The sequence below is a fragment of the Palaemon carinicauda genome, chromosome 26, assembly GCF_036898095.1.
Source record: "Palaemon carinicauda isolate YSFRI2023 chromosome 26, ASM3689809v2, whole genome shotgun sequence".
NCBI classification, from domain to species: Eukaryota; Metazoa; Arthropoda; class Malacostraca; order Decapoda; family Palaemonidae; genus Palaemon; species Palaemon carinicauda.
This window is the reverse complement of record NC_090750.1, coordinates 39,405,422-39,417,921: the sequence shown is the minus strand read 5'-3', so window position 1 is coordinate 39,417,921 and position 12,500 is coordinate 39,405,422. Positions and strand designations below refer to the sequence as shown.

Below are 12,500 nucleotides of genomic sequence, written 5' to 3'. Positions count from 1 at the left end.
ATACTGTATATATATAGTATGGTTTAAACCAAAGTGGGTAGTGTGAAAACATGAAAAGAAACCAAACTATATATATATATATATATATATATATATATATATATATATATATTCATATATATTAATATCATATATATATAAATATATATATATATATATATATATATACATATATATATATATATATATATATATGCATGCATCTATTTATACAATATAAAAGACTAATCTCAAAATACTTCCAAATAATGGGAAAATTATCAACTACAAACCAACATTTTAATATTTCACATAAATAGTGGCTGGCCCATTATGTTGTTGGAGATTGTCTGGCCCTTGTGGCCATGCGCGGACTATATGATAACTCTTTGAGTCGGTGGACGAAGCAGATAAGAGAGTTAGAAGAAGTTTCCAGCACAAGGCTTCATCAAGATTTTCAATCTAAAGTTACTATGTTGTAGTTATAGTTATCTTGTGTATATTTTTTCGAGAGCCATCCCATATATTAATAAAAGGCACAATTTTTGGAGAAACTACATATACACATGTAGATATGTGCATACATACATATATATGGATAAATATTTGCATATATATATATATATATATATATATATATATGTATATATATATATACATACACCCACACACACACATATATATACATACGTATACATTGTCATTGACTTTTATCTTTCTTAGTGGCTGAGTGGTATGGTCACTGGCATACAGGTATCCTGGACCAGGGTTCAAATCCCGGCCGGTCGGATACTATAGTCTTTGGGTGATTCCACCTGGGGCTCTGATCCCGAGGTCGTTAAGAGAATCCAGACTTTAATGTATTAATATATATGGCTTATTTGAAAAATGAAAAACACGTTTAAATGTGCAAAAATTTATCATTAATCGAATGCCAAGTCCCAAACCTACCAATTAGCTACGATGGTGAAGATGGGTTGATTTCAATTCTAAGTACAGAAAACCTGAATTTGACAGGTATATGTACAGAAGAATTGTCATTGACTTTTATCTTTCTTCGTGGCTGAGTGGTATGGTCACTGGCATACAGGTATCCTGGACCAGGGTTCAAATCCCGGCCGGTCTGATACTATAGTCTTTGGGTGATTCTGCCTGGGGCTCTGATCCCGAGGTCATTAAGAGAATCCAGACTTTAATGTATTAATATATATGGCTTATTTGAAAAATGAAAAACACGTTTAAATGTGCAAAAATTTATCATGCATATATATATATATATATATATATATATATATATATATATATATATATATATGCATTCTACCTGTATATGCACGGATATATCTTAGAACCAACCACATTGAATAATCTACGGATAGTGACAATCGCAATATCACACTAATAAACACCATATAAATCGTTCTTCCTCACGCACGCAAAGAATGCTGAGTGATACGCTCATGGGAGAGAATTACCTAGATGATGTCTAGGAATTTCCGCTTCTGTGTAAAGTCATTCGCGGTATATGTATTAGATTGTGGTGGTATTCAAGAACCCACATGTCGGAGGAACTGAAGCATTAATATAACCGTCAGACGTCGTGGATAAAATGAACAGAAGTCCATGTGTGCTAATGTGACTGAAGACGGAATATTCTTCTGCCCCGTCTTTAACATGAGCATCAATTAGGGTATATTTCTATCATTCAGCTTCATCTTTTGTTTTAAATGGTTGCATGGTAGGTTATTCTGAGCAGAAATACGTTTCTTCTAAATTGTTTTCTATCTTTCATGTTTCACTCTTTAAAACATTTCTTAAAATTTGTCTACAAACAAGTCGATCATCATTTACGTGCTCTTTTAGTTGATTGGATTTTTTAAAATATCTGTATTAACAAATACTGTTTTATTAACACTACTTTCTATTTCGGTAAAAACCAGTATTTATTATTGGTGTTAATTTTTCATTAAATACCATCTACGACAATATGTTTCTTCTATCATTGTCTTAATCACATTGCATTGTAAATAAGATTTATTCGGGAGCACTTTCTCATTCAGTGTGTACAATAATTTAATCATGAATTCTAAAACACACAAATCCCTCATGCGAGCAAACTGCAAAATGCGATGAAAACACTAATTCAAAATAACAAAGTGAATAACATTGCTTACCCGAATTTTATCCACCCTGACAAAACATTTTACTGTTGGACTTTTGAAATTCCTACGCAAGGCTTTGAAGTATCAAGCATGAATAAAATATGCTCCCTGGTTTAGAAAACACGAATAACAGCTACAAAAGAACTTTCAGTGAAATACAGCTCAATTGACTGATAAAGAATTTCTAATCAAAGGAGCATAAACAGAAGGGATAATCTACACCCCTCTATGAGGCCATAACTTCGTTACTGTGTAGATCTGGTCCCATATTTTTTTCATAAACTGATATGCAATCATATGATGTAAACCTTAAAAGAGGTATTCAATTTTAGGACAATTTCCAAGAAGATTATAGACTAACATTAACTATATTACTTCTGTTGTGCTCAATAATATAATTGGAATCATAAGATTAATAAAATGGCAATTATGATATTCATTCAGTTTTTCTTAAATATCACAATTATTTTTCACTTAAAAAAATATTATCTCGCTTCTGCAAAACACGTCGGTGGCGGATTCAAAGCAAACCTCTAATAAAAATAAAATCGTAACTTTGAAAGTGATCGAAGATTCTAAAGTTAAACGCCTTTGTTATTAGATTGTATATAAAAAAAATATTATAATCTTACGGAAAATCTCATTACTTCCTCATAAGAATTCAAACTTGTTTTAGGAAAAAATAAATAACTATTGTTTCAGACTAGGCCTTCACTACACGGATTTGCTTCCACGCTCTTTTGGAAAAAGAATGACGTATAGTTAAACAAATAAAGATAAAAAATAATAACTAATATGAAAAGCTAATTCTTCTCCGTCCGGACTAGGGGCGTAAATCCATTAAAAAGGTCGATTTTCCCCTTTTAAGAACGTGTACAATGAAACCCCATTGTCATTCAACCAAACCGCCTTCTCATTTCACTCTTTAAAATATAAATAAAGGGAAATTTATTCTTCAGTGGAAAATAGAAACTGTTCTTTCTCTTCATAAACTCGTGGGAGGGAGAGTAACGGCTTATAAATACAGTGGCTGAAGTATCCACTAAGAAGTGAGAAAAGACAGACGTGGAAGCTGATTGGCAAGTGATTAATTCATTAAACAGTTCTCAATAACATTACCTTGATTATTATTGAGAGAGAGAGAGAGAGAGAGAGAGAGAGAGAGAGAGAGAGAGAGAGAGAGAGAGAGAGAGAGAGAGAGAGAGAGAGGAACTCTCTTCCCAAATGTAAATCAGGAGTTGAATTTGACAATAGAGCTAGGATGGCATGAAAACACTCCCTGATAAAAAAAGTGTCACACTAAAAGCATCTACCCTGTGCTGACATGTGGATAACTACATTAAATAATGGTCAAAACACATCAAACTTTTCCTAATTATATGGCAGCTGATAAAATCGTATTTATCTTTAAAAGGAAAGTCTATTTACGACACTACACTACAGTTACAGGGTCATTGGCGGATGGTTATTTACCATGGAAAGAGAAGTAGAGCTGTCAGACAATGTTACTAGGTATCAGGGAGGTATTTAATTGACAATGACCTAAAACTAGTCTGGACTGTAATAAAAACTTTCGTATTTTATCATATATATATATATATATATATATATATATATATATATATATACATATATATATATACATATATATGTATATATATACATATAATATCTTGTACTCATTTTTATGAATCAACCCTTTCCAGCTCTCTAACCAAGACGCAATTACTGTCACCTTCCTAACTCTTGGTAATCAACGCCGCTAATGAAACTACTCTCAAGAACCATCTGCAGTGGAAAAATCTTGCCTGAAAATGAAGGTATCTTCATTTACTAAATGCTGATTAAAATCTTAACTATTCCAGCAAAGAGAAGGAAATGACTACATCATATCCATGCGGTTTCAAATGTATTTCACGAAATGAGCGAAAAGAATTAACTCCCAAGATAAGAACTGGGTTGGTTAATTTACTTCTCCACTCCATCATTTGACGAGGTGTAGTCTGCCAAGCAATTAGCATTCCATTAAGCTTTCCAGAATAAGTTGCCTTATCGTCCGAGACTCTTACACCTCTCCAATTTGAAGAGGCTGTCGTTTAAGGAAGATGAAATCTTTGCAAGCATTTAAGGAGTCATTTGACCCGCCTGTATTCCTTATTCCCTTCCCCGTGCTAGATCTTCTTTACTGGCCATTAACGGCCCACCGTTCCCTGTAACTGCAACACTATCGTCTATTAGAGGTTTTCTTATCTTACTACGGAAATCATTACTGGTCTGACTTGTCCCCATTAGTATGGTATGACTCCACCCCCCAACCCACCCTCAGTATTTTTCCACCAGAAAGAGAACAGCTTATCGCTATTTTAATAGAATTATCTATTCTTCATTTCAATAGAGCAACACAGAATGTCTGCCACTCTACCACGCTTATCTTCATAGGAAATACAAAACGCTTCCCTTGAATATTATTTAATAAAGACTTAATATACATTAACGTGATGTAGAAAGATCAAAAACAGGCGGAAGTGCAAGGACATATTATATTATCATTATCATTACTAGCTAAGCTACAACCCTAGTTAGAAAATCTGAATGCTATAAGCCCAAGGACGCCAACAGGGAAAATAGCCCAGTGAGGAAATGAAATAAAAGAAATAAATTATATGACAAGTAATGAACAATTAAAATAACACATTTTACGAACGGTAACGACATTAAAGCAGATCTTCCATATATACCCTATAAAAAGAGACTTATGTAAGCCTGTTCAACATAAAAACATTTGCTGCAAGTTTTACCTTTTACCTTTGCCCTGCAATGGACAGTCAACGGCTGATAATGATGATGATGTTAATGATATCATATTTCATTCCATAATTGCATGTCTTTTATATTTATTCAGGAGAGAAAACTAGTCATAATATTTTCACTCATATTACACCAACTACCTCTTTTACAGTTTTGCCCTGAATATTCTCAATTTTCTCTATTTGTACATCATAATATGTGCTAATTATATAAATATACTTATCCAGTTTATTTCATTTAATTCTCTGAAGCTTTTGTCATACACATACATACATACATATATTCAGAATATATATATATATATATATATATATATATATATACACCGTTATATACATACATATACAATAATTTCAACATTAAGTAAGCTATTTCTCTAAATAGGATTGGCTTTAGAGAAAAGACGAAACAACGATAACTGTAATATTCATACTTTAATTACTGGATAGTGAATGAACCACCTGTGCAGTTAACTTCCTCAATATCAGCACTATTTATTTCCCGGTGTGAGTGGCCTACTCTACTGTAAAGTAAGAATAACAAGGTCGAAAGAAGAAGAGGATTTACTGTACCTGTTTTAATGTCGTTAATGTTTTTTTAAAATATTTTAATTTTTCATTACATCTTATAGCGTTTATTTATTTGTTTATTTCATTTCCTGGCTTGACTATTTTTCCCTGTTGGAGCCCTTGGGCTTATTGCAACTTACTTTTCCAACTAGGGTTGTAACTTGGATGATGATAATAATAATAATAATAATAATAATAATAATAATAATAATAATAATAATAAAGGCAATGCGCATGAAATTAAAAAAATAAAATAATTGTTCATTTGGCAAATTACAATAGATTGTGGTATAATACAAGAAGCTTGAGGTATCTTGTGCGAGAAATGTCGATAGGGGAAAACGTTTCATAGTTAATGGGACAAATTAAAGTTAGTAATGTAAACGATATCCCCTTGAACAATTAATCAGCTGTTATCCTTCCTGAGAAGAGCAACTTAGCTAAAGCGGAAGGATTTATCATTATCTGGAGGAGAAAGAAATCATTCTCGAAAGCTTAATGGAATCATAATTACTTAGCAAATTATTCTTCATCATCTAGTCGAATGGGGGAACAATTATCTTTTTTTATCATACTGATATTAAATTCTCTTTAATTCTTTCATCGGAAGAGATTCAAGTGTATAACAGATTTAAGGATTATCTATGTTTGTGGTGACTTTGCCTAATTTCATTTTCTTGCAAGTTCCTCTTAATTAGCCTTATTTCCTACCGATATGAGCATCATTTATCTATGAACACACACATACATACAGACAAACACACATATTTATAAATATATATATATATATATATATATATATATATATATATATATATATATATAATGTATATACATTGAGAGAGAGATAGAGGTATACTATTTTACAACATATATTTAGAAACTGAAACTGTTTCTTTTATAACTTCTCTGGCCACATTCGCCAAAGAATTCAGCTGTATCATTTATACGGGAGGGGGGGGGGGGGTTTAAAAATTCCCTCATCATAAATTCAATCTCGTTATTTCCTACCCCTTTAGATCCTAATCTCTTAACCCTTAAACCACAACCAAATTACCCCGGCAATTCCATTAGTGTTCATTATCTCCATCGTCCATCTAGCTATCTTCTCCATTTTCTTCTTAACATGCGTTCATAAGCCTTATATTCCATCAGCGTTCTTGGAAAGGCCGTCTGCTAATGTAGATAAAAATCGCAAGGAAAGATATACACCTAATGAGAGGAGAGACAGGTCTTCGTGAAGAAACGTAAACAGGTTTTAGCCTTAAATTAGAAAAATATACAATAGTCTTAATTACCGTACGTTTCATAGGTAAAAATAACTAAAATTACAGAAGGACATTTTATGAGAATTTTAACAATTCGTTTATTATCAAGTACGCAAAACAAAAAATAAACAATTCTTGACTGAGCACACTGAAATATTCTCAACACATCCAGACTTACACACACACACACACACACACGCACACACACACATACACACATACATATATATATATATATATAATATTAATATTAATATTAATATTATCAATATTAATAATAATATATATATACTGTATATATATAAATATATATATATATACATATACACAGATATATATATATATATATATATATATATATATATATATATATATATATATATATATACATATATACATGCATACATACACTAAATTAAACAAATTCTCGAATCTCTATAAACATCAAGACAAGATAAAGACATCTGGCTGTTCCACATAACTATAAAACTGTAGTGTTTCTTCTTTTTCATTATAATAAATATTATCCACAACAATGTATTCTATTGTATTTTTTCCTTCGGAAATATCACCTACGTCATTGCGTGGTTGACGTTTTATATTTTTATTTTGCTGTAAGGCATATGAAAATTCCTGGAGCTATTTTTTTTTAATAGTAAAGCATAGGGCAAAATTCAAACAGGCAGTTATTTATACATTTTTTTATTTTAAATACACAATCAAGAATTTCTCTAAGCAAAACTGAAATTAACTGTTGTACATAACTTACGCGAAATTTCTATATTTAACATATTCAAGATACGATAAGTTAAAAAAGAATAAAAAATTTAGAAAAAAGAATACAAGATGAAGAGAATGATTAGAGTGAAATATTAAGGGATGAATGTGAAAATGATAAGTTGAAATGCACAACTGAACGGCGTCTGTAACCTACTGTATAGTAGAAAGTAAGTGGAGGCCAGGCCACTTATAAGTTAAAATGATTAATTGGTTATTAGATGTTACCTGACATCGTAACGGCAATGGTTATTGATGACATATAAGTTGAAGGGATAAAGTGCAGTGATAAAACATATAATGTATATTGTATATGTATGCATGAATACATACTAAATAAACGTTCATTTATATAAAATATATATATAAATATATATACATATATATACACAGTATATATATATATATATATATATATATATATATATATATATGTGTGTGTGTGTGTGAATGTATATAGCGTATAATTTAAACACAAACATACCTAATGTATATAAAGTGTGTATATACATGAAAATACTGTATGTATATACTCACTCAAATATATATATATATATATATATATATATATATATATATATATATATATATATATATATATACATATATACATATATATATACATACATATATATATATGCATATATATGTATATATTTAAAAGTAAATTTTAATGCTTGCCTAGCTGAAAAGAATACATGATAAATGCAGTTATGAAACCAGAAGCCTATCTCCATAATGCTCATCAGTAAATTGATTTTTTTATGAAACTCAGCTAAATAGGAATTCAAAGTTTCCATAGATCCCCCAACGAAAAATTTTAATTTCATTAGATTTTCATTTGGGGGAGAACTACGTCTTAGAGAAGAGAGGAACGAACCACCGGACAACGCTTGGGAACTGTGAGTCGGTTGGAAGGACATGTACACCGCGTAGTGTCGAGGACTGTTGTAAGTGCATTTGGCGAAAAGGTGCGATTCAATTTGAGCGTCCCTAAATTGAATTCACAAAGCTGACCTTGTGACGGGAACTCGAGTCTTTCTGAACACAGGGAAAAACAGAATCTTGGATAGTTTTGTGCTTTATATTCAACGACAAACGCAAGATATGTTTTCGCTCTCTCTTTGAGGTCAAATGGAAGTTTATAAAAGATATATTAAATTCATACAAGAATACAAAACTATCATCATTTTCATTTTATATTGATTAAAAAGAACTCCATCTGTATTGTACTCTAACCTTTACGGTTTTTTAATTACTAAAGTAAAAACTTTTTTTTTTTTTTTTTTTTTTTTTTTAGAAAAGAATTTGGGTGACAATTTGTTAACAAATAAGAGTGTAGAGTCATCAACTTCACAAGGTTGTATATTTATTATTACAGCAAAATAAACTAAGAATAAATCCATCATCAACTAGTCCTGTCAATGTTTTTCATCAATACCAAAATTTAATTTTTATTCTTACATTAAAAATTTTCACAACTGATACAATAATCAAAACCCAAAAAGGGCAAAATAGTGAGGTTCTTTTAGCTGTTCTAAAAACAAAAACATGGAATAACGACTTCTCAACACTGCATTAGCTTTGCAAAATATCAAAAGTCTTTGACAAAAATTATTATGGAAGCTCTTCAAACTTGTATTTGGAGTATATATTCTATCCACTTCTCAAGCTAAGTAGTTATGGGCGATGCGGGCAATGAAACTATAAAACTAAGTGGTGTTACATCCAAGATGAGTTGAATTTTCACTTCTTTATCTACGAATCTTTAAATCCTAAAATATTTTCCTATGATGGGCTTCAAAGTTACCCATAGATGAAATACATTTGGCCGATTATGTTTATCAAAAGAGCTTATGATACAAGTGATTGCAACAAGCAAAGACGGGTTTTACTGAGAGAAAAGCAGGAGTAAAGCAATGCTTATTAGTTGTTATGGTGTTGTTAAACATTCTGAATCATCAGCGAAAATAACAAAAATTCTAACCTACTTTTAAGACAATTCTACTGCTGACTGTTTATTTAAAACGTAATAGTCTTGTGACTTAAGGTTTGCCTGTATACCAATTATACAAGTTTGTAGTTGCAACATCGTTAAAAATACCACTTTATTATATGAATTAGATATATGCAAGTTAAGGTTTACTAAAGCTATACAAAAGAGAATGGGACACTCCGAATGTCTGCAGCTATAAAGACAAATTTTATTTCACGCCAAATGTGTCGTACATGACAGTTTGAATTTGTATTTAACGTTTTCGCTTCTAAAACACACAATAGCAATCTTCCTGTCATCGTGCTCTAGTGGGAAGAACTTTGTCCATTTTCAACTGAATTATAGGCCTACGGAGCTAAGCTATGAAGTAAACTGGCAGTGCGGTTTAACCAGGAAATGGGAAAACTCTGATAAACGCCCATGCTAACATGATACTACCTTAACCTAACGACAATAACATCACAAAGTGTGTACAATCTAACTTTTACGGCTACTAGCCCATCTGAACCACTACAATGCCGATGTTCAGTTATAAAAGCGATAAAGGAAAATGTTATGTGAAACGTTTTGACACTTGCATATACTTTCCAAATCATATTATATGTATTATGAGAAAGAGGGAAAATGGAAGCGTTTTTTTTTTTTTCATAGGAAAAAATTTAAACAACCACGAAAATGTGTTGGGATATAATTTTATGATGGTATAATGTTTGGCTTTAGTCGTAATTTTGTCTCCTCTTTTTTAAAATGGGTGGCGCTAAACAAGATTTCGAATTCAAAAAAATCTTTTAGAAAGAGGATGACAACCACACCCTCTACTTTGTTTCACTTCCATCGTGAACCATGTAAACACGGGCCCACTGATATAATGGGTGTATATATGTATGTATGTATGTATGTATATATATATATATATATATATATATATATTTATAAATACATATGTGTATATATACACACATATATCTTTATAAATACATATGTATATATATATATATATATATATATATATATATATATATATATATATGCATACTTGTGGGTGGATGTGTGTCTATTTACATATCTACATACATATATATGAAATAGAACAACCCGTGAAAAAAATAGAAATTAATTTGTGAATCCTGACAGGTTTTGTTTAAGGTTTAAAGGTCACTAATAAATGGCAGAGACAAGGGACATTGACATATATACATATGATCAGCGCCCAAGCCCCTCTCCACCCAAGCTAGAACCAGGGCGGGCCAGGCAATGGCTCCCGATGACTCAGTGGGTAGACCTATAGGCTCCCCTAAACCCTCAATGCATAGCTCACAACATTAGTGAGGTTATAGCGACAAAAGTAACTCATGAGTTTAAGAGGGACTCGAACCTCACTCTGGCGATCACCAGGCAAGGACATTAAAACTCCATAAAGATGAAGTCAAAAAATAGAACCCAAACTGGTCAGGTTCTATTGCATTTGAGCTTCAGGCATTCCTGTAAGTTTTAATCTCTCTCTCTCTCTCTCTCTCTCTCTCTCTCTCTCTCTCTCTCTCTCTCTCTCTCTCTCTCTCTCTCTCTCTCACACACACACATACATATATATATATATATATATATATATATATATATATATATATATAATTTATAATTATTATTATTATTGTTATTATAATTATTATTATTATTATCATTATTATTATTGTTACTATTATTTGCTAAGCTACAACCCTAGTTAGAAAAGTAGGGTGCTATAACCTCAGGGGCCCCAACAGGGAAAACAGTCCAGTGAGGGAAAAAAACAAGGAAAAACAAATTAAGAACAGTTAAAACCTTAAAATAAATGATTCCTATATAAACTATAAAAACTTTAACAAAACAAAAGGAAGAGAAATTAGATAGAATAGTGTGGCCGAGTGTACTCTCAAGCAAGAGAACTCTAACCCAAGAGAGTGGGAAACCATGGTACAGAGGCTATGGCACCACCCAAGCCTAGAGAACCATGGTTTGATTTTGGAGTCCCCTTCTCCTAGAAGAGTTGATACCATAGCTAAAGAGGAAAGTACCCACTGAAAAATTACAGTGCAGTAGTTAACCCCTTGGGTGAAGAAGAATTTTTTGGTAATTTCAGTGTTGTCAGGTGTATGAGCACAGAGGAGAATATGTAAAGAATAAGCCAGACTATTCGGTGTATGTGTAGGCAAAAGGAAAATGAACTGTAACCAAAGAGAAGAATCCAATGTAGTACTGTCTGGCCAGGCAAAGGACCCCATAACTCACTAGCGTTAGTATAATACTACTTTTGTGAATATTTACTACTGAACGTTTACATACAGGCAATCTTATAACTTCCAAAAGATAAAGAACGTTGATGAAAACTAAAAAAAATATCTTTGCACAGTAGAAATATAGCGAAAACGAATAGGTAACATTTATGCCTTACTAAAACGAACCTGTCGATAATGTAAAGATAACGGTGGTTTATCCCTAACAAAGAAGTAAGTCAGAAATCCTAAAGTCTGGAAATATTTTCTTTTTCTTAAATAACAGTCAGTATCACGTGACTGACACAAGCAGTAACATTTGTATAGAATAAAAGACCGAACGCCCATTTCTTTCATTATTATTGACACATGTAATACTCATTTGCATATGTTTACTTAACATATGAAAAATCAAATGTTTCTAAAGATCGAATCCATATTATTATACCCAAAATCAGTTTTCATCAGGATATTTAGCGTTATTATGCATTACATATCTACACCGCTGAGCTCGAGACATGCTTAGTTTCCACCCTCAAATTATATTCTATCATCATCTAACATTAGTCATGAATAATTCGAACTACAAAGACATTTACTGCTACAACCATAGTTTCTCTTCGAACACTCCTAAAATTTATTGTTTCTTAATAAATACTTAACTCATTTGACTAAACAGATAAGAAAATGAA

General features: G+C 31.6%; 1 protein-coding gene across 1 annotated transcript in view; it reads right to left on the bottom strand.

The window, feature by feature from the left end:
• The window catches only part of LOC137619891 (potassium voltage-gated channel subfamily H member 2-like), a 913,085-nt gene that overhangs the window by 400,382 nt on the left and 500,203 nt on the right, over positions 1-12,500 (bottom strand). The window lies entirely within an intron of this gene.